Source organism: Canis lupus, chromosome 7 (genome assembly GCF_048164855.1).
Source record: "Canis lupus baileyi chromosome 7, mCanLup2.hap1, whole genome shotgun sequence".
In the NCBI taxonomy this organism is placed as follows: domain Eukaryota; kingdom Metazoa; phylum Chordata; class Mammalia; order Carnivora; family Canidae; genus Canis; species Canis lupus.
Window position 1 is genome coordinate 32,879,770 of NC_132844.1, and position 22,673 is coordinate 32,902,442.

Sequence of the window (22,673 nt, forward strand, 5' to 3'; positions counted from 1 at the left end):
ATCATGATCTGAGCCAAAGGCAGACACTTAATCAACTGAGCCACCCAGGCATTGTCCCCGCCCAGTTATTAAAAATAATTTCTGAGTGTTCCTACGAGCATTAAATGAGACATGAAAACACTAAGAACAATTCCTGGCATAAAGCAAGAACTCAGTGTGGAAAATGTGTGAAGCAGCATGTTCTGGGCAGGGGGGTGAGTAGTTGCAGAAAAATGAAGAAAGAAAAGGAAAGAGAAGACAAAATTACATTATGGGTCTGAAGAGAAAGTTAGGGAAGGAATTCTGTTCGACTCTGCCCTAGCTTTATACCTGGCAACATCCCTAGGAAAAGAAGGTGAAAAGGATAAAAATTAAGTCTTTCCTCTTTTCATTTGTCTGTCTCTCTTGAACCCAAGTGTCAGGTCCTGGTACAGCCCACTGGCTTTCCAGAACGTGTCACAATCTATTCATCTAGCCATATCCCTCTCTCCTCAGCTATTCTCAGTTCATGTTTTTAAGGCTACCATTTCTAGCCTCCAAAATACTCTTGCCCTTGTTCCATTCTTTTAGTAGTAAACTCACCTCTGTTAATTTGAGACATGGATTTATAAGTTATTCTATCAGTGAATTAACATTATTGTGTATTTTCTTTCGAGGAATTCGTTTACATTTTATGAGATGACTTATGGAGGCCAAACCTTAAATCAAAGAAGTAACCTTATAAATGAGTGCTTTATTTTCTCTGCCAGGATGGTGTTAGAGACAAAATGGATAAAGGCAGCCTTTCCCAGTGTTTTTCAGATTTAGTCTCTTACCTTCTGGGACCCTTCCCTCTCAACACCTTTAAACAGGTAAAATGTCAAATGCATTTAAAGACAATTTGGTGAATTTCTGAGGTGGCCCAGATGTTATGTTTGGGAGAGGGAAAACCAGGGAAATTCTAGTGTTTATCATTCATTCATTTCTTCACATTTTTCATAGATTGTGCTCTGTCTCCAGTTGTTCTGTAGCTTTCTTATGGAAGGGACTGAATTAGCTGTCACTGCTTTAGGGGGAATGAATTTGTAATAAGTTGTATTTTGGTGAACTTTTATAACTGGATGAATTATTTTTTAGCCCCCAAAGGCTCTCTTTATTAAATGGCCAGTAGACACATCCATAATGCTAATACCTTTTTGAATTAGTCTTTTTGGATGAGTGCTTTCCCTGTGGCTCAGGACTTTGGATCTATCTCCCAGCGTTCAGCTATAGAAAAAAAATCTGGGTAAGTTTTTGCAATGCTTTAGTTTTTACATTAGTGTACTTAAGTCATATTCCTAGCTAATGTTTAAGGAGTTACACTAAAGAAATTGAAAATATGTACACCATTAAACACTTTCTGATTTATGTGGCTTCATACTTTGAAGTTTCCCAGAATTGTCAGCTTACCTAGTGAAGAGAAGTATGGGTCTGATCTAAACTATGCTTCTTTATTGTCTCACTCAGACAAATGGAAAGAGATTTCGCTCCTTTCTATATCTTTTGTTCCTGCCCACTGTACAGTTATTTAAAAGTTACCTTATCTACTCTGTCCAGAATTATATCTGCGCTGTCATCTACTCAATCCAGAATTAAAACTGAGAATATCACTTCTGGTTTTATCCAGAAAATGTGTGACAGACTAAAATTATATCCTTGCAATCATTAAAATATTTTTGACTAACCCATTAAGAATTTATAAATAAGGTGTTAATTTTTATTAAATGGATTTTCTGTGAAAGCAAAAGCAGCCCTTGTACTTGACCTGATAGAGAGATACCCATTAATAATTTTCTTAAAAACTAAGTCTATGATTTCTAGAATGTATCTTCTAAACCTCATGAAGGAGCAAGCAATCTGGAAAATGTTGCTTTATTCTGAGATTTTTAAAGAGTTTGTACACAAATCTGGCATAGGAGAACTGTTTTTCCTAGATTTGGAATAGTTACTAGCAGCTTCTATAAAGAGAATCATCTTTTTTTTTTTTTTGAAGATTCTATTTATTCATGAGAGACACAGACAGAGAGTGACAGAGACATAGGCAGAGGGAGAAGCAGGCTCCCTGCAGTGAACCTGATGTGGGACTTGATCCCGGGATTCTGGGATCACATCCTGAGCCAAAGACAGATGTTCAACCACTGAGCAACCCAGGTGCCCCCAAGAAAATCATCTTAATAACAGTGGATCACAGTGGAATTTTCCTGAGGGCTGAAATGAAATATATAAAAGAGGGACAATACTTGTTAGTTCTTGATGATATTTTACATAGTTATGTGAATTTCCTTCTCCTTATATTGACTGAGAAGTCTTTTCTTAGGCAATTTTAAATATAAGATTTTATTATCTTTCCCTTCAGAGAGAACTAGTTCAACTTTTCCATTCTCCACCCAGCACCTTTGTAATTGGGTAAAGTTGCATTTCTACAACCACAGTATAGTAAAGCCTGAGGATAAAATACATTGGAGGAAGGATGAAAGCTACCTCCAAACTTTCTTAGGCTGCTAATGCTGATCAGAGTTTAAAGAGCTTTTACTTTTTTAAATTTATTTTTAGAGATTTTATTTATTTATTAATGAGAGATAGAGAGAGAGAGGCAGAGACACAGGCAGAGGGAGAAGCAGGCTCCATGCACGGAGCCCAATGCGGGACTCAATTCAGGGTCTCCAGGATCAGGCCCTGGGCTGAAGGTGGCGCTAAACCGCTGAGCCACCTGGGCTGCCCAGAACTTTTAGAATCTAATAAAAGAAACCAATCAAAACTAATTTTTTGGTATTAAAATCAGAAAAAGGGAAAGAAAATGTTGCAGATTTGAATCTGTGCAATAGAAGCAATGATTACTACATATATACATTTTATTAGATAACAAACACATTTTTCAACCTTTAATGAGGTTGTTGTACTGATGAAAATACAATTTAAACTGCTTTTTTGCCTTTTGCACCCCTGTGATTTAGCTCTTGGTGACTTGGTTGAAACTTAAGTCCCCAGTGGGCTGCTGGCCAGAATTTTCAAGATAGCCATCAGTAAGAGCATTCATCAACTCTGCTTTGGTAGACATTTTGGATTTTGTAGGTAATTAAGATCAAGGAAAGGGATACTAACATCCTACCCCTCCCTGGTACATCCACCCTAGGAGCATGACTGACACATACACTGCCCTTCACATCTATACTACGTCACAATATTTCTACCAGAAGATTATCAGCCAGGAAATCTTTGTTTTCCATTTATACCCCTCTAGGCTCTCTCAGTGCAATTCAGTGCAATAAGATCTGAACTTATAGTTTTACATGGTTAAAAGTCAAAAAGTGTATGAAAAACTAGAGCAGTCTTTTTTTTAAAGATTTTATTTAATTATTCATGAGGGAAACACACACAATGGGAGGGGGGAGGAGAGAGAGAGAGAGAGAGAGAGAGAGAGAGGCAGAGACATAGGCAGAGGGAGAAGCAGGCTCCACGCAGGAAGCCTGATGAAGAACTCGATCCCTGGAGTCCAGGATCACGCCCTGGGCCGAAGGCAGACACTCAACCACTGAGCCACCCAGGCATCCCCCAAACTAGAACAGTCTTAACCTCACTGTTATATTATAGTAGTAAATGCTTATAACGGTTTAATTAGCCAAATACCTTTCTTTAAGTGCTTGTATAGGTCTGAAACTGCTAAGCCTTTCACATATTTAACTGACACTACACAAGTATTTTTACGTGTATGGATAGAATTGGAACATTCAGAGATATTAACTTGCCTATGTGAGATCACATAGAAGGTAAACTAGCAGAGCCATATTTTCCTGACTGTAAAGTTCATGCTCTGACTTTATTCCCACAACCTTTCCATCAGGGCTCAGCTGCTCCAGCAACAACACCTACTCCCAATTGCTGTCCTTAAGGGTCAGAGACCTGAGGGGGTTAGTAATAAAAGCATGTTGGTTAGAAACCTTGGCTCTAACTCAGTCTGTATATTGCTCACTTAAGCCATAGTAGTTGCTTCTTATAACCAGTTTATTTTCCTGCTTTCATAATCATGCTTATGCAAGATTGATGTCAATGTCAAGGTTGGAGGAAAAAACCTAGGATTTCTGAATTTCTCATTGCCCCTTGACTACTTCTCCTGTGGCACGTCTTCCTGCTCTATCTTTGTCTCCAAAATTTTTACCCATTCTTCTTCATCCATTAGAACTATCACATTTATAGTATATTCTTTCCACCAAAGAGTTAGGAGGGGACTGCTTGAATCAATTGATTTGAAGTTGTAATTGCCTGATATCTCATACCTATTAGGGATACTTACTAAACAAAGTTAATTTCTGCATATTGTAAATTCAGCCAAATGAGGGTGACAGTTTGGGACTGAGCACTCAGCATTCTGCATACTATGGGCTCTAGGGACAGGTAGGGAAAATAAATCTTAGTGGACCTGGTAAATCCCTGAGCAGTAAGTGACACTCATAGATGGAGAACTGATAAGATTAGACACTCCAGGTCTTTAGAAGGGTACAGAGCAGCTTAGGCCTGTCTAATTTTCTTCTTTCACTCCAACAGCTAACCTCTGAAATACTTTCTGAGAGTACATGCAAGTATTAATAATTTATAGTTGTTAAAGTAATAAATTATGCCTGATTGCATTGCAGCAGAAAACCAATCATGCCCATATTAGAGAACTGGTTTAGTTTACCTGCCTAAAGACCTCTTTGATGGCAGCTCCATACCCTCTCCCAGGATGCTCAGGTTTCATATAACTGTATACAAAATAGCTATTTGCTTCAAATCTTGAGTCAGAGAGCAAAGAATGCCCCAAGGTCATCATTAAATCCAGGCTTAGCTACTGGGAAATCATAAAAGCATTTTGGTAGTTATAAGAGCATGGACTTTGAAGACGGTCAAAACTGGGTTTAATCCCTCTTTTGCCACCTATTAGACAACATATGATCCTGAACACATTTCTTAAACTTGGTTTTTCTCTCTTGTGGAGATAATAATATAGTACTGTCAGGAATGAGTGGGAGAGTTTAAATAGCATAATAAATGTTAATTCCCCTTTAGGCTGTTTATACCTAGGACTGTGGGCCTGCTCAGAATTGGCTTTTGCATATACAGGAACTACTTATGCATTCATTCATTCACTCATTCATTCATTTGTTCATTATTTTTAAAAAGATTTTATTTATTTATTCATGAGAGACACAGAGAGAGAGAGAGGCAGAGACATAGGCAGAGGGAGAAGCAGTTTCCATGCAAGGAGCCTGATGCGGAACTCGATCCCAGGACTCCAGGATCACACCCTGGGCCGAAGGCAGGTGCTAAACAGCTGAACCACCCAGGGATCCCCATTCATTTGTTCATTTAAAAAAAAAATTTGAGTACTGAGTGCCAGGTAGAGACTTAATTAAGAATCTTAATGGAATCCATGGCTAATTCTATTTTAGTATTGCTTCTTATTTGTTGGCATTTTCTCTGTGCTTATTCTTGTATAGTAAATAACTAGCTGATCTGGCATTGAGCTTGAATGTTCTCTGTAAGATAGTTTTTCTTTCTTGTGGAAAGCAAATCCTGTCTTCAGGCTTATTGATGAGATAATAAATAAGGGAGGCCTTTCCTTAACTGAGAAAGAAATGTTTGCATGTGCTCTCTTCCTCATCAGAAACTTTAGAGCAGAATTTTCCTGTCTTGCAAGCACTTGATACTCATTGAATTTAGTTTTGTGCATGTATTTTGGGGAGAGGCAGGGGACTTTGGCAATGAAGAGCCCAAGTCCTGATCCCTTGCTCTGTTCTTCCACAATCCTAGGTTGATTTTCTAGTCATAGTGAGCCATTTTCATAATGGAATAAACAAACTTAGAGAAGTTAGTTGGCTTTGAGTGTGAAACCAAAGGGTCAGCATAGAATCAGACTAGCTGCATCTGTTAGGCTCAAAACTGGGAACTACTTGTGTTTTAAGCATAATTAGGTCAAAACTATTTTGTTAATTACTTCCAGGATGCATGCATTTTTGTATTTAGATCACAAATGATTATCTATAAAACTCCATACTATGCTTCACAAGAAAATATTTCATTCTCCATCCTGCACGCCCCCCCACCCTCCCCACCCCCCACCACATACAGCACAGACCTGCGGATAAAGAAATAATTTACGTTAAAAAATAACTGCTAACAGTTTATGATCCAGGCTGATTACACAACTGGATAACACAATAAGTAACTGAAAGGGCTGGAAGGATTAAGCAGTTGGGGGGTGGGGAAAGCACCTATAATTACTGGGGCAAAAGGGTAGCTCATAGCAATGTGGGTTTCATAAAGCTATGGAGTAGGGGTTATCTCCATGCCTGTAGCTATGATCAACAATCAAAATTTATCTTTGAAGTAAGAAACAGTAACAAAAAAGGCAGAATTGTCTTGGAGAGCTCTGAGGCTACAAACTGAGCTTCTCAGGGTTCATTCACCTCAACAATTATTTGTTGAGCACTTACTTTTCCCTAGACAATACTAAGTCCTGGTGGCACAAAAATAATGGGACACAAACTCTCACCTAGAAGGATTCACAATGGTATGTTAGGATAGAGGTCAAGATAGATAAGCACTGTATTAGGAAAAGTACTCCTAAGTGAATTATGTAGAAGGTATTGAAGGAACAGCAGATTCTGTGCTCAACTTTTCTCCACTGGCAGAGAAGATCTTAAACTAAATTGAACTAATTTGAACTAAATAAAAAAGCTGAGTTATGATTGTCCAGGGGTAAAGGTGGGGGAGAGTATTCTAGCCAAAGGAAGGAACATGCACAGAGAGTTACTAGATTATGTGCAGGAAATAGCAAGTAGTTGAGCCTGGTGGAACTCAGGGATACTCTGGGGGTGGGGTTGGGTAGATGCAAAGTAAGGGTGGAGGATGAAGCTGTAAGACAGGCATGTTGCTTCAGGATCCTTATCATCCAAAAGTGAACAGAGCTTTGCATTCCTCAAACAGAATGTTCATTAACAAACAAGTTGTGATTTCAGATTTTTTTCCTTAAGCAAAATAATTTGAAAGTACAGATATTACACTAATTGTGTTTAGCTGCAAGAGATCTTTCCCTGTCTGTTTTAAATTCATTGTAGTTGTATCCAATTATAATTTGTGGTACAACCTCAAAGAATTTTGAAAAATGTTTAACTGGGTAGGCATAAATAAAAATTAAAATAACTTCTATTGTCCTGGATTTGATAATCTGGAGGCATAGCAAAAGTAAACTCCAATCCAAGGAAGGCTGAGATAAGTGCCATTTTAAATGCTAATAGAGCACAGAGCAGAAGGCAGGACTAACCTGCCACAAGAGTAGGGATGAGTGTGCTCTTAGAGGACATGAGATCAGAGTTTTGCAACATGAGGAGATTTTCAAAAGGCATATAGGTGATAGGATAGGAGAAATCATCTGATCTAAGAGGTACTCTTGAGCAAGGCTAGCATGAATATGGAAAAATGCAGTGTAGGTTCAGAAATGTGGCGTAGTATGGGGCTGGAGAGTAAGTAGGTAATGGGGTTGTGGGAGATAAGTGATAAATTTGAAGAGCCATATATTTTATTGTATAGTTCACTCATTCAACTCATTCATTGTTTTACAAATACTGAGTTCCCAGGTTGTATGGGGGCATTCCAAATATAGATGCAAAGAAGACAAGGAAGACATAGTTCTTGCCCTCTATAAGCAGTAACAATGGGAAGATACAGAAGATTTCTGAGCAGAAGAGGGACACTATATAATCCCTTCAGCTGCTTCTCCTAGTTGAAGTCATCCATAATCCTCTCCTGGGGGATCCCTGGGTGGCGCAGCGGTTTAGCGCCTGCCTTTGGCCCAGGGCTGATCCTGGAGACCTGGGATCGAATCCCACATTGGGCTCCTGGTGCATGGAGCCTGCTTCTCCCTCTGCCTGTGTCTCTGCCTCTCTCTCTCTCTGTGACTATCATAAATAAATAAATAATTAATTAATTAAAAAAAAATCCTCTCCTGATGATGACTCCTGTCAACATTCTTGTCTATTGCAATTTTCATCAGATGCTCCTTCCATCATGGTATACTCTCTCAGCTCCTTGTCTTCCTCATGGCACAGTTCATCTCGTTCTTTAGAGTAAACACCTTGGAGTGATCCTTCACTTCTTTATTTCATATATTACATCCATTCTTCAACAACTTCTATAAGTTTTATATTAGTATATTCTGAATCCAGCATTTTCAATCTCCTGCCTGTAGTTTCTGATCTCTTGCCCAGATTACTGCAGATCCTGTAGCAGCTGGCCTCTTCTAGTCTTTTCTCAATTTCACAGTCAAAGGAATTCTTACCAAATAGTAAGTCAAAAGATTTCACTCCCTGCTCACTTCACTACCCTCTTAAGGCTTCCAGTTACATGTAGAATTGGATACAATGTCTTTACCAGGGCCCTTAAAACCCCACATAGACCACCTTCTACCTCTGATCTCTATGCCCATCTCCTAATACTCTCCCTTGCCTGCTGGGCTATACTATATTGGCTTCCTTGCATGTTCTTACATTTGAACTTTTCTGGAATTCTATTCTATATATGCATTTGGCTTTCTCTTGTTCTTCCTTCAGTGTTTTGCTTAAATGTTACTACCTTCTTGAGGTGACTGGGTGGCTCAGTCAGCTAAGTATCTGCCTTTGGCTCAGGTCACGATCTCAGAGCCCTGGGATAGGGCCCTGGGATAGAGCCCTAGAGCCCCGAGATTGAATGTGCCTTGAGAGTGTGTGTCCCTGCTCAGCAAGTAGTCTGCTTCTCCATCCCCTTCTGCTTCCTACCCTCCATCATACACACATTCTTTTCTCTCTCTCAGATAGATAAATAAAATATTTTTAAAAACCCCCACAATATTACCTTCTGAAAGAGGCCTTCCTAGACTACCTGTCTAAAGTAGTCGCCACCATCCTTACCTATCCCCTTGTTTTATATTTCTTCAAGGCACTTATCTATGTGATATTATCTTATGCATGTATTTGTTGTTTAGTCTGTCACCTTCAAGAGAATTAAGCTTCTTGAGAATAGGGACATTGGCTTCTTGTTGACAGTCTTACTCCAGTATCTAGAATATTATCTGTGTTGGACAGGATTGAAGAGAAGAAGTGAAGCCAGTAAGTGAAGTAAACTTTTTGCAGGGTTAGTACTTAAAAAGAATAATATAGTTGAGGTACTTCAAGGAGGAATAGGGTTGAAGGAGGACTTCTTTAAAGGAGATTTGATGATCTTTAAAGATTGAATGGAAGATCATATATGAGTGATTCACCTGCGAGTTTCCTGGAGGAACAGGATGGGATTGGGGTGAAGAAAATAGGTGAGGAGTTAGTTTAGGACATACTTCCAAACTTGTTTGGTTCAGCACAATGATGGGCTACAAGAGGCTTAGCATTTTGCTGAGACACTGATCCATTCAGTCTTTGGTGTAGCTGGCTGGGGCTTGAGTGATAGGTCACCTCCAGCGAAGATAGCCTCTCCTGTTTACCCAGTGAGCCACATAAACATCATTTGCTACATGTACCATCATGTAAAAGAACATGAGAAGTTGTGGAGTAAAGAGTAGGAGCATTTCCTTTAGGAAATGGTCTTTAGGTCTTAAATTGCTTAAAAGCAATTTAAAAAATGTGGTGAACCTGTCAAAATATACACCCAGATCTTTGATGGAAATAAAAAGGACTTGTTAGTCTAGTTCTGTCTCTTTATCTCCCTTTCTCCCTCCTTCCCTTCCTTTATGGATTTTTTTATTGAATATTTGCTGTCTGCCTCTTTCCACTAATAACTAGAAGTACACATCCTCAGGTCATGGCTAAGTCCTCACCTCCTTTATGAGTCTTCTTTGAACTAGCCAGGCTGGGTTCAGGGCCTGCTTGCTCATGCTCTTACCACTTCATACTCATGCCTTCTCCCATGTTGTGTTGAAATGAAATGATCAATCAATGTGTCTGCCTCCTCCATTTGTCCATAGCATCCTCAAGGGCTGGTGCTGTGTCTCATTTTTCTTTATAGCCTCATCATTTACATTGGATCCTGCCACAAAGTACAAGCTCATTAAATAGTTGTTGAGCTGAAACTATTCAGAGGTGATGAGACGGTCTTTGCCATCAAGTCACCTGCTGGCTAATTGGAGAGACAGGGTTATACTTTAATAATTATGCCATATTGTGATGAGATCTATAACAGTTATATAAAAAAGTACAGCTGGAGTCCAGTGTGGACTGGACTATCTAGCACTGATGAAGCAGTTGAACAGTCATTGTGTCTTTTCCCTGGTGATTTCAAGCAGAATTTATAGTCATTTAGGAAAGGAAGAACATTGACTGCAGTGACATTAGATTGTTTGTAAAATTATAAAGCCCATAGAAACCCTCTGATAGGAAGTTGCTCTATTGATAGTGAAATATTAACCTCAAACCAGGAGTTGGCAAGCCTTGTTCTCATGTGGCACATTGCTGAATTAATTGACACCTATAACATTTCCTTTTTGTGAAAAAAGGGGTTTTATAAAGGTTGATTTCTTTAATATTCCTTTTACATGTCCTGCAAAGGGTATTTTTCTAAGTAGTAAAAGAATAGATATGATAGGTGATGGGGTTTAGTAACAATTAAAATGAGCCTGCTCTTTACCTCCCTTGTGGTTAGGAATGTTAATTGTTGTGTATTCTTTTTGTTGAAAGTACTGCAGTTGTTATAAGTGCTTCATAATAACTTAAGCTGCTCTGTCTTCACACCAGGCATATTGATTTATCTGAGGTGACACATACTTGATGGAAAGTGTTCACAGAGTATATTATGGAGGCATCTTTGCTTGATGAAAACATATGAATTTGGAAGTTGAATCTACCTGTGTTAGAATCTCATCTTTGCCTTAAATAAACTGGGTAGTCTTGTACAAGTGACATAAAGTCTCTTAGGCTTGTTTTCTTTACTGTAGAGTCATGATACTTGCAACATTTAATATGCAGGGTTGTTTTGAAAATGAAACAATTCATTGATTGTTAGTCCCTCATGATAACATATGAGGGACTAACAGAATTCCTAAAAAAGAATATGTATTTAATAAATGTACATTTATTTTTCTTTTCTTATAGCTAAGACTTTTCTGCTTAAAATTCTCCTCGATAAATATTTCAAACTTCTTTTACATTTTGCACTTAAGAATCTATTACCTTTATGCTCAACACCCCATGTTTCTGTAATAATACTATAAGAATAATAATGATAATACTATAAAAGCTAATGTACATATCATGTCAAATATATACCGAGTAATTGATTGACCTCAACAATTTCCTTTCTTTCTTAGAAATTTTACATTTTACAGATGAAGAAAATGAGATACACAGTACCTAAGTAATTTGTCCAAGGTAAAACTAGCAAACTTCAGGGTCAGCATTCAGAATTCAACTTCAAAGCTGTGTTCCTAACAGCTGCCTCTTAATGTAAATATTCACTTTCTGTCTCTTTCCCCACCATGTTAAACTATATTCATCAGATAAAGAGAATTATGTAGAGAAAAAAGATTCTATTTTCCATCATCTTCATAGCTTGAGGCCAGAGTCAGAAAGAAAGATCAGAAAGAAAAGGACATTACTGCTGGGAGGCCAATGGTTTTAGTGTCCAGTGGAGATGACAGGATAATGGGAAATCTCAACTAGAGGTGAGGTCATGATGTTCACTTTAATCTAAAAAGCTCCTTCATGGTACAGTGGCTGGTGATTCGCCACAGATCCTGGGTATTAAGCCTCTGACAGCTCACTGAGCACTAGAATCATTGCTTTCTTGTCAAATTAAATCACTGAGTCTGGGTATGACAATACCCATATTGGGTTATCAGTACCTAATGGGAATTTAGGGATACAGAATAGAGTGTTGTTCTCTGTTTGCCTAGTCACTTCTCTAAGGCTAAGGCTTTGAGCCCAGGGACAGTTCTGGAGAAATTAGGTTTCACATACTGAAATATTTTATTCAAATGCTGTTTTTTTTTTTTTTTTTTCCTCAGTTAAAAAAGAAATCAACATTCAAAGAGTTGAAACTTATCCATGACTGTTTATACTAGTGAGGCATCAGGAAATCTACTGGGTACTTTGTGGGGTTGTGGTACCTGTTACCTTCCAACCCATGTAGCATAGTCAATTTAGATGATTGTCCTCAGCTGTGTTCTTGAGGATCCTTACATTATATACTCAGGCCACAGTGACACACACAGAATAATAAAGGGCCTTCAAGCACATTGCCTTCAGCTTCAACTCTAGTCTCAGAAAATTTCCCCTTCATTGATGTGTGATTAGATGTTATTCATGTTTTCATGTTGTGACTTGAATTTTGAATCTGTATAGCATGAGTGAGTACATTGTATACATTTGAAATTAAGGACCTTTGAATTGACTGCATGGAAATTTATGCAAAATAGACAAACTAACAAATTACTGATTTTTGTCTCCATTTCACTTTAACCATCCTAAATCCCAATACCCAATCTCTCCTCTCAGCTGTCAGGCTTGCTTGTGAATAGGATTGAGATCCCTAGAGTCTGTAGCTTTGGAAAAAAAGCTACTGTTCGAAAAATTTTGAATTGGATCAATTTGAAACTGGGATCTTTTTTTAAACATCATTCTGCTCCCATTGTATTATGTTATCCTCTCTCTGTTCCCAAAGGGCAACTGTGTGCTAGCACTTAGCACAATTCTAAGAGAGAAGAGTATAATTTCCATCAGTACCTTTAGAGCTAGAACTTTAGAAATATTAAAGGACTGCCCAAAGTCACATAGGTAGTAGGAGTTGAAACCAGAAATTTGACAAATTACAACATCCACTCATGATAAAAACCTTCAACAAAATAGGTTTAGAGGATACATACCTCTACATAATAAAGGCCTTATATGAAAAACCCTGAGCTAACATCATATGCAATGGCAAAAAACTGAGGTCAGTAACAAGACAAGGATGTCCCTCATCATGACTTTTATTCAGCATAGTACTAGAAGTCCTAGCCATAGAAATCAGACAAGAAAAAGAAATAAAAGGCATCTAAATTGGTACGAAGTAAAACTTCTATTTGCAGATGATATGATATTATATATAGAAAACACTAAAGGCTCCACCAAAAAATTACTAGAACTGATAAATGAATTCAGTAAGGTTACAGGATACAAAATCAATGTACAGAAATCTGTTGCATTTCTATACAGTAATAATGAAGCAGCAGAAAGAGAAATTAAGAAAACAATCCCATTTACAATTGTATGTAAAATAAGAGACCTAGGAATAAACTTAATCAAAGGGATGAAAGACCTGTACTCTGAAAACTATAAAACATTAATGAAAGAAATTGAAGATGACACAAACTATTTCATGCTGATTGAACAAATTGTGTTAAAATGTCCATACTACCCAAAGCAATCTGCAGATTTAATGCAATCTCTATCAAAATTCCAACAGCATTTTTCACAGAACTAGAACAAACAATCCTAAAATTTGTATGGAACCATAAAAGACCCTGAATAGTCAAAGCAATCTTGAAAAAGAAAACTAAAGCTGGAGGTATCTCAATTCCAAATTTTAAGTTACACTACAAAGCTATAATAACTGAAACAGTGTGGTACTGGCACAAAAATATTCCACACAATGGAATATTATCCAGCCATAAGAAAGAATGAAATCTTGCCATTTACAACAGCATGGATGGACCTAGAGAGTATAATGCTATGTGAAATAAGTCAAAGACAAATACCATATGCTCTCACTCATATGTAGAATTTAAGAAACAAATGAACAACAACAACAACAAAAGGAATCAAAAACAGACTCATAACTATAGAGAACAAATAGATGGCTACCAGAGGGAAGGTGAGAGTGGGGTTGGGTGAAATCAGTGAAGTAGATTAAGAGCTTGTCTTTTTTTTTTTTTTTTTTTTTTTATTCATTTATGATAGTCACAGAAAGAGGGAGAGAGGCAGAGACATAGGCAGAGGGAGAAGCAGGCTCCATGCACCAGGAACCCGATGTGGGATTCGATCCCGGGTCTCCAGGATCACGCCCTGGGCCAAAGGCAGGTGCCAAACTGCTGCACCACCCAGGGATCCCTAAGAGCTTGTCTTGATGAGCACTAAGGAATATACAAAATTGTTGAATTGGGACACCTGGGGGGCTCAGTGGTTGAGCATCTGCCTTTGGTTTAGGCCCACATCAGGCTTCCTGCATGGAGCCTGCTTCTCCCTCTGTCTATGTCTCTGCCTCTTCCTCTGTGTCTCTCATGAATAAATAAATAAAATATTTTTAAAAAATTGTTGAATCACTTTGTTGTATACCTAAAACTAGTATAACACTGTATGTTAACTATACTGGAATTAAAATAAGATAAAAAAGAAAAAGTAATGTAGTTTAGTTAGTAAAAAGAGAGCAAATAGTAAGATGTTTGATATTGATATATCAATAATTAAATTAAATGTGAATAGAATAAATACTTCAATGAAAAGCCAAAAAAGAAAAAAAAAAGTTGAAGCCAGATGTCCAAGCATTGTATACACAAAACTCCCAAATAATGAGTGGACTTTTGCCAACTCTATTTTTCTTCAATTTTGCAAACACAGAAAGTTTGTTGCTATAAAATATTTTGAAAAAGTTGCCAAATGAGGGGATCCCTGGGTGGCTTACCGGTTTAGCACCTGCCTTTGGCCCAGGGTGCGATCCTGGAGTCCCGGGATCGAGTCCCGCATTGGGCTCCCGGCGTGGAGCCTGCTTCTCCCTCCTCCTGTATCTCTGCCTCTCTCTCTCTCTATGTCTATCATGAATAAATAAATAAATCTTTAAAAAAAAAAGTTACCAAATGAGTAAATCTTGGAAAATAATGTTTTATTTATTCTACTAGAAAATTACCCATATCAGTGAATAAATATTAAATTGATGATGAAAAAATACAATTAAGTTTTCCCGGTGTTCACTGAGCAAGTATCCACTTTCACAAATAAAAACATTTTATTCCCCTTTAGTTCCATCTCACATTAACCAAATGTTGGAAAGGAATGAAGTTTTGTGAGCAGCATTAAGTATTTTGACGTGCCAACTAAGTAAATTTGTCAATTGTCTGCATGGGTGCTTACTTCTCTGGCTACATCTCCCCCTCATCATTCAAATTGTGTTTAAAAGGAAACATTTCTGAATTGTTTTTTATTCATCATTAAATGACAGCATGGTCACATCCTCATCCTGGCTCTAGGCTTCCTATTCTCCAGCGGTTTGTGAGTAAAAATACAATGACAGGGGAAACATTTCCTAGAAACTGCATTTCCAACTTTGTTATTAATCTCTCAAATTTAAGACAGAAGTCCTAGAGTGGAAGACACAGAAAAATAAGGTAGGCACTTCAAGTGGAGTGAGATCAATTTGTTTAATGTAATTAGCATTTCTATAAGGTGGATTTCATGAGTTTGCATTTTTGCTGGCAATAATTCACAAAAAGAATCCTAAGAGAAGATTTATATAGACATATGAGAAAATATGTATCCAGAGAAGGTACACCTCAAAATGAGAGAAAATTGATTTGATTGAATCTGTGGGGTTTTCTATCCTAGGTTTTTGTTTATGCTGAGGCTGGACTTATTTCTTTTAGAACCATCTGTAATTTGAATCATCATGATAAAGGATATCACAGTTGTATATACAAATAGCAAATTTAGCAATTAAAAACCAAGTTACAAGGAGCGCAGAGGGATCACCTATTATGGTGACTGGGGGGGGCGGGGAATTGAAATTTTGAAAGATTTCGGTATTAACTCAGAGGGATTCTTTTTCGTTGTTTTTTGTTTTGTTCTAGAGGACAAAGATGTTGTTGATGTCAATCTGTGGTAACAAATGTCTGGTTTAATTGCCTATACTTAAGATCACTTGCATTGAAATGTATTAGATCTAGGAAAAATGTATCTGGTTTTCTCTATAGAAAAAGTGTGTGAAAGAAGTATTCTTCAAGCATATTAATTTGGTGATTGTTTATGTTTCTAAGATCAAATTTTGGCTTCAGATCTTGGAACAATTGTGATTTCAATTTTATTCTTAGCTTCAGAAATACAGAGTTTGAAATGCAAAGAAAAAGCATGGGTATGGCAGGTCCACATAAATAGAGCAGGTCGAAGAGATTGTTTAGTGCTAAATTGAGAAGAAGAGAAATCACAAGCTCCTTCCTTCACTGTGGAAACAGAAATACTTCTGCCTTTCAAAATCCTCAAAGGGAAATAACCAGAGCCTGTTTCTTATCTTCTGGCCATTTCTTGCTTTTAATTTTGTCCTCCTCTTATCCCACAGGGTTGCAATAAAAATCAAATTTAAACATCTGTATGTAGGGTGCACCTGGGTGGCTCAGTGGTTGAGCATCTGCCTTTGGCTCAGGTCGTGATCCCAGGGTCCTGGGATGGAGTCCCACATCAGGCTGTCTGCAGGGAACCTGCTTCTCCTTCTGCCTAGGTCTCTGCCTCTCTCTCTGTGTCTCTCATGAATAAATAAATAAAATCTTTAAAAATAAAAAATAAAAAAACAAAAATAAAAATCTGTATGTGGGAGGTCTTTTAAGGTTATTAAATGCCATAAAACTGCATGTTTATTATAGAAAAAATGGAATTAAAAATAGAATTTCTAAAAAAAAATAACTTCTCACTATGAGAAGTCTCATAGCTGTTTTAAAGAGGGTTTTGTAGTTTTCTAAACTTTTCTAGTTTCACTTTTATTTTTCAGTGCTAAATATTTGGATTGAGTACAATTACTAATTACTAATTTTTGAGTAAGGTATCTCAGAAGATAGCCAAATAGATCACAGGTGGCAAGCTGATTTCTTGGACTTCATGCCAGCTCTTATCAGTTGAATGCTATGATGAAACTGAGCCCTGCCTGAGGCTCTGTGATTAATTGGTAATGTCTACAGAGGGATTGGAAGGGGTATAGATTGTGGTATATAGGTCTTGTGATTGTTCTCCCTAGATGAATTAATGGAAAAGTATGTCAGATTCAGAGGAAATATTGAAAATAAGAGTGTACCTTATTGCAACTCAGCAGGTTATACTTTCCTCTGTTTGTTACTGCCATAGGGTTAAACCCTGTTCCTAACAAACTTGCCTCCTTCTCATTTCCTTATCTACAGATACTGCTATAGAATGTAGCCACTACTTCTAAAACACATGAGCACATCTGAAATTGAGTTCCAGACACTTTCCAGCAGAATTATCCTATAATGTAACTTTACTCAGCAATTAGAAATGAAATACACCAAATATTAAGTCAGAAATTTCCTAAGGAAAATATAGTTCTTTAGGTCAACAAAATATGAAATTTGTATATGTCCTGCCTATCAGCTCTGTGCCTGAAGGATGGTTCATCTTCATACACAAGGCACTCTAGCTGAGGACCAGACCTCCAGTCTGTTCAGTCCTTGGGGAAGCACCATTGACGATGATGTGGGCTTCCCTGGATGGTTATCTGCCAGGATGATTAGCAAACCTTCTGCTCACACCTCCTGACCTTCCTGCTAAAAGAGCAGGCTTAGGTTCCTTTTACCCCTGTGTTGCCTTCTTTTCTGTTCTGTTTGTGGCATGACTTGTCAGCTTTCTTCTGTCCCCTCTCTATTCCTCCCTCTCTACCTCCCTGTAGGGTCTATGGTGATTCCTTTGCCCAGTTAATCTTTGTACAACTCTTCCCTTTTGTGCCTTTTAACCCTTTTCTCTATAGTACAGTTCCCTCCACCAGAATTTCTGCAAAATTACTTAATGCGAAGGTAAATATCAAGCCAAGATAAATCATAAAGTAATAGAACTCAATTAAAGAAGCTTTTAAGGAAAAACATTTAAAGTAATTTAGTCAGTTTTACTCTTTAATGGGAAAGCTTTCAGTCAGTCACTGCTCTTTCACATTTCTTTGTTTGTCCCAAACTGCAAATTACTTTTTAAATTGTTCACGGAATGCAAATAAAGTAACAATCCTTTCCTACCAGATGTGCTAGATAGGCATGAGGGCACAATCATTTTCCTAACCAATATTTTCATCAAGAACCTATTCAGACTCTTAGAATTACTTTCTACTTCCAGCTTAATTGAACTGCAAAGTGTTGCCAGTGGCAGGTTTGTGTCCTTAAGTGCTCTCAGAGGCCTGGGGACTGGGATGCTAGGAGTATTACAAAGAACTTTAAATTGTGTCTTGATCTTGTATTGAAAGGCAAAAATTGTATTTACATTTTGTCACTGGGGGCTTTGAGGAGATTTACACATTTGAATAAGAATCAGGATGGACCTGCTGAAGTTCCTCAAACTGTTTCAAGACTCCCAGTATCTTTGGGTTCAGCAGAAACAGCCCTGTAGAAATTGAACCAAATGGAGTTTGGAGATAGCTTCCTTTTATCCCCCCCTTTTCCTTTCTTCTCTTTCCCCGCAGCAATGTAGGTGCTGCTCAAGATATACAAAAAATAAAAATATCATAAAGAAATGGAAAAAAAAAGTGAAAAATCATGGAGCAATACTTTCTATTGTATCTTTTATTGGAGTAAATAGGAGGTTATACTGTATAATGGAATAATAACTGTACTCCAAATCTGGAGTCTGGAATTTCTTGTTAAATGTGTGACTTTCCTTGTTCCTCATCTGGGAACATATTTCCCATGTGTAAAATAAGGGGAATTCAGAAAATATCTCTTGAGCTACTCATCAGCCCTAAAATGATATGACTCTATGAACCCTAAAGGAACGGAATTCTTGTGATAATGCCTCCCGAGGAGGAACCAGATTGTATTGGTTCAACTTCCTTCTTAGTATTTCTTCTGTTTTTTCCCTTTCTCTTCCTCTGTTTTTTGAAAATTGACCTGCTATTTTGTTGACAAACTTTGGGCATCCAGTCACTTTTTAATTGGTATCCATTTCAGAGACTGCAATACAGAACAGAACCCTCTGGCTTTCCATCTACGCTGAATCCATTCTGCCTGATGTCACTGTGATTTGGTTTACTGATTATCCATTGCTCATGGAAACTTCCTCTGTACGTGGCTTTCTTCTTATTAAAATATCCTGTTTCTCCTCCTGATAAAGCTCACTCTACTTATAGTTGTAGTGTAAGTAAGTATTCATGTGATACTTAATGTTGTCTTACCTACAAGTTATTTATATACTTGCTGGGCTGGCTTATAAGGTCGTGCATTGCAGGGTCTGCATCTAAAATTCCTTCAGGTTCCCTACCTGTTAATAATGCGAAACAATACAATTTTATCTGTTATATTCCATTTCTTCTTTTGCTTGTGTATACCAGTGTTTTTCCTTTACAAAGCAAAACTAAAGTAAACCAACTTGCTGGAGGTATGTCTGTTTCACATTTTATTTTATTTTATTTTATTTTTTTGTTTCACATTTTAAATAAAATTTAGATTTTTTTGCCAGATCTATTTTTTTCTTTTGTTATTCATGGATTTAAAAAAATATATTAGGCTTTACTCCTTCCCTCGTTTTCCTTATATTTTTATTTTTTATGTTTTTGTTTTACCATGAAGTGAATGTTTAGTTTGTTTATTCTCTTGCTTTCTTTGTTAAACAGTGAAAGCATAAGACTTAGTCCAGGGTGGCTCGGTGGTTGGGTGTCTGCTTTTGGCTTAGGGTGTGATCCTGGAGTCCTGGGATCCATTCCCACATCAGACTCCTTGTGTGGAGCCTTCTTCTCCCTCTGCCTGTGTCTCTGCCTCCCTCTCTCTCTCTCTCTGTGTCTCTCATGAATAAATAAAATCTTAAAAAAAAAAAAGACTCAGTTCATAATTTGAGTTCGGTTTGGTTATTACCATTTGTTTCATGTATCTTTTGATTTCCAAATGTAATTAAAGTAGCAGGTCATTTAGATGTCATTTATCCCTTTTTAAATGACTTTTTTCTGCCTTAGGGTCCCATCCAGGTTGCCACATTACATTTATTTGTTATGTCTTCTTAGGCTCCTCTTGGCTGTGACAGTTTCTTAGACTTGCTTTAGTTTTGATGACAATGGCCATTTTCAGGAGTGTTAGGTATGTTGTAGGATGTCCCTTTGTTGGAATTGTTCTGAACTTTTCCTCCTAATTAGCTGGGGTTATGGCTTTTCAGTAGGAAGATCACAGAGGTAAAGTGCTATTTTCATCACATTATATCAAGATTTTATACTGTCAACATGATTGTTGACCTTGCTCATGTGGCTAAAATAGTGATTTTTTTAGGTTTCTCTACTTTATTATTTTTTTAATAATAAATAAATTTTACTCATTTATACATGAGAGACACAGAGACATAGGCAGAGGGAGAAGCAGGCTCCATGCAAGGAGCCTGATGTGGGACTCGATCCCCAGACTCCAGGATCACACCCTGGGCTGAAGGCAAGCACCAAACTGCTGAGCCACCCAGGGATCCCCAGTTTCTCTGCTTTAAAGTTACTTTTTTCTCTCCCTTTTCATACTGTACTCTCCTCAAGGAAGTTACTACAGGCAGCCTATACTTAAAGAACCAGGAGTTTTGCTTCCCCCTCCTATAGGGTGGAGTTATCTATATAAATTTATTTAGAATTCTGCAAGGGAGATTTGTCTTTTCTCCACTGATTAATTTAACCATTTATTTATATCAGTATGGACTCATGATATTTATTATATACTTTGGACAATAATCCAATACTACTTAATTTTGCTCCACTTTGGCCACTGGAATCTCTTTCAGTTAGCTCGTGTACTTATTTGAAATACCCTTATCATTATGGTTTGTCTTTTTTTGGAATATGCCATAGGAACTTTCTTTCTGTCAGTACAAGAGCTGACCTTGTATATATCTTGCTCTAGTCCTAGAATCAGTCATTTCTCTGGTTCCTTTTACAGAAAAATGGTATTAGAAACCAAGATCTGGGGGCACCTGGGTGGCTCAGTGGTTAAGCATCTGCCTTAGGCTCAGGTTGTGATCCTGGGATCTGGGATTGAGTCCCACATTAGGTTCCCTGCAGGGAGCCTGCTTCTCCCTCTGCCTCTGTCTCTACCTCTCTCTCTGTGTCTCACATGAATAAATAAATAAAATGTTAAAAAAAAAAAAAAAGAAAAGAAACCCAGATCTGGGCCTTAGGTATTCTTTTTTTTTTTTTTTTTAAAGATTTTATTTATTTATTTATTTACTTCGGAGAGAGCTAGCACGCCAGCAAACATGAGCAGGGGGAGGAGCAGAGGGAGGAGCAGAGGGAAGGAGACAAGCAGACTCCATGCTGAGCATAAAGCCTGATGCAGGGCTCCATCTCAAGACTGTGAGATCATGATCTGAGCTGAAATCAAGAGTTAAACACTCAACTGACTGAGCCACCCAGGTACTCCTGGGCCTTAGGTATTCTTAGTTGCTTACGGGATGCCATTGCTTCTAGGCCCCCTTAGCTGACAGAGTATATAAATATATGTGTATATACTAACCCATGTACACAGACACATGCATATTTCTATATGTAACCAGTAAAATATGAGTTCTTATTGATGCCTCCAACTCTAATACATTATTACATGCATCATTATAGCTACTTCCCCTTCTTGTATGTGAATTTCCACTTCAGTAGTGATAAATCTGACTCCCAATCACTGCCATCCACTTATCTAATTATTCAATTGCAGTGTACATGTATGCAGTGTCAGAATTGTTAATCTGTACATCCAAGGGAACGGCTTTATCAGAGTAGAATGCTTATGTGCAGTTCCTTTTGACTTTAGTTTTACAGATTCCATTCATTTCCAGAGTTACTTAGGTCAGTACCTTTTTCCTCATCCCTTTCAGTGAGGTTGCTTTATATATTTGTAATAAGTACAGTTAGGTTTTTTGTTGCATTCTGCATTCTGTCTGAATTATTCCTACTGAAAAAGGATGTTGAAGTCTCCAAATATAATAGCAAATTTATTTCTCCTTGCAGTTCTCCATTTATAATTTCTTCCTGTTTAAAGTATTTTTCCCAAACTCAAGTTTTTTTTTTTTATAGTTCTGTTAATTGAGGAATTTTAATTTCATAATTGATGGAAATGGTTCATTTTTAAAACAAACTTGCAAATTTGTTGTTTCTTATTGATAATGGGAAACTGAAGCATCTAGAAATTATTTAAAGAGTCTATGTATGTATAGATGTAGGTTTGATTAATCTATCTCCATTATGCCATTCAGAATAGCAATAGATGCCTCTATTTCTGAATGAATTGATCTAACTTTACCTTGAGTTAGAAATTTTAATTAGTATTAGCATAAGAGAGTTTGTGGGGGTACTTCTTACTCCAAAATTAATGTTCTGTCATTTAGCATGAGAATATTTGAAACTTTGGCATGATGGGAAAATGAAAATTTTATTTTAATTCAGAATCATCATTTTTAGTTTTGAAGAAAATTTGTGAAGTCAAACATTATTGAATTGAAGTGGAATTAATAAATGGTATTTGTAGGGCGCATGAGTTCCTCAGTCAGTAAAGCTCTTGATTTCAGCTCAGGTCATGATCTCAGGATCATAAGATAGAGTGCTGCCTCCGGCTCAGTGCTGGGCATGGAGCCGGCTTAAGATGATCTCTCTCCCTCCACCCCTCCCCTCCCTTTACCCTGTAGGGTTCATGATGCACACTCTTTAAAAAAAAAAACTTTAAAAAAAGTGGTATTTGACTTATTTCTATAGTGCCTAGTCATCTGTGAAGAATAATGAGA

The 22,673-nt window shown here is 37.5% G+C and overlaps 1 pseudogene; it reads right to left on the bottom strand.

The window, feature by feature from the left end:
• Positions 1-6,118: 6,118 nt before the first annotated feature.
• Positions 6,119-22,673, bottom strand: part of LOC140636390 (mannose-1-phosphate guanylyltransferase regulatory subunit alpha-like) — an 85,385-nt pseudogene continuing 68,830 nt past the window's right edge.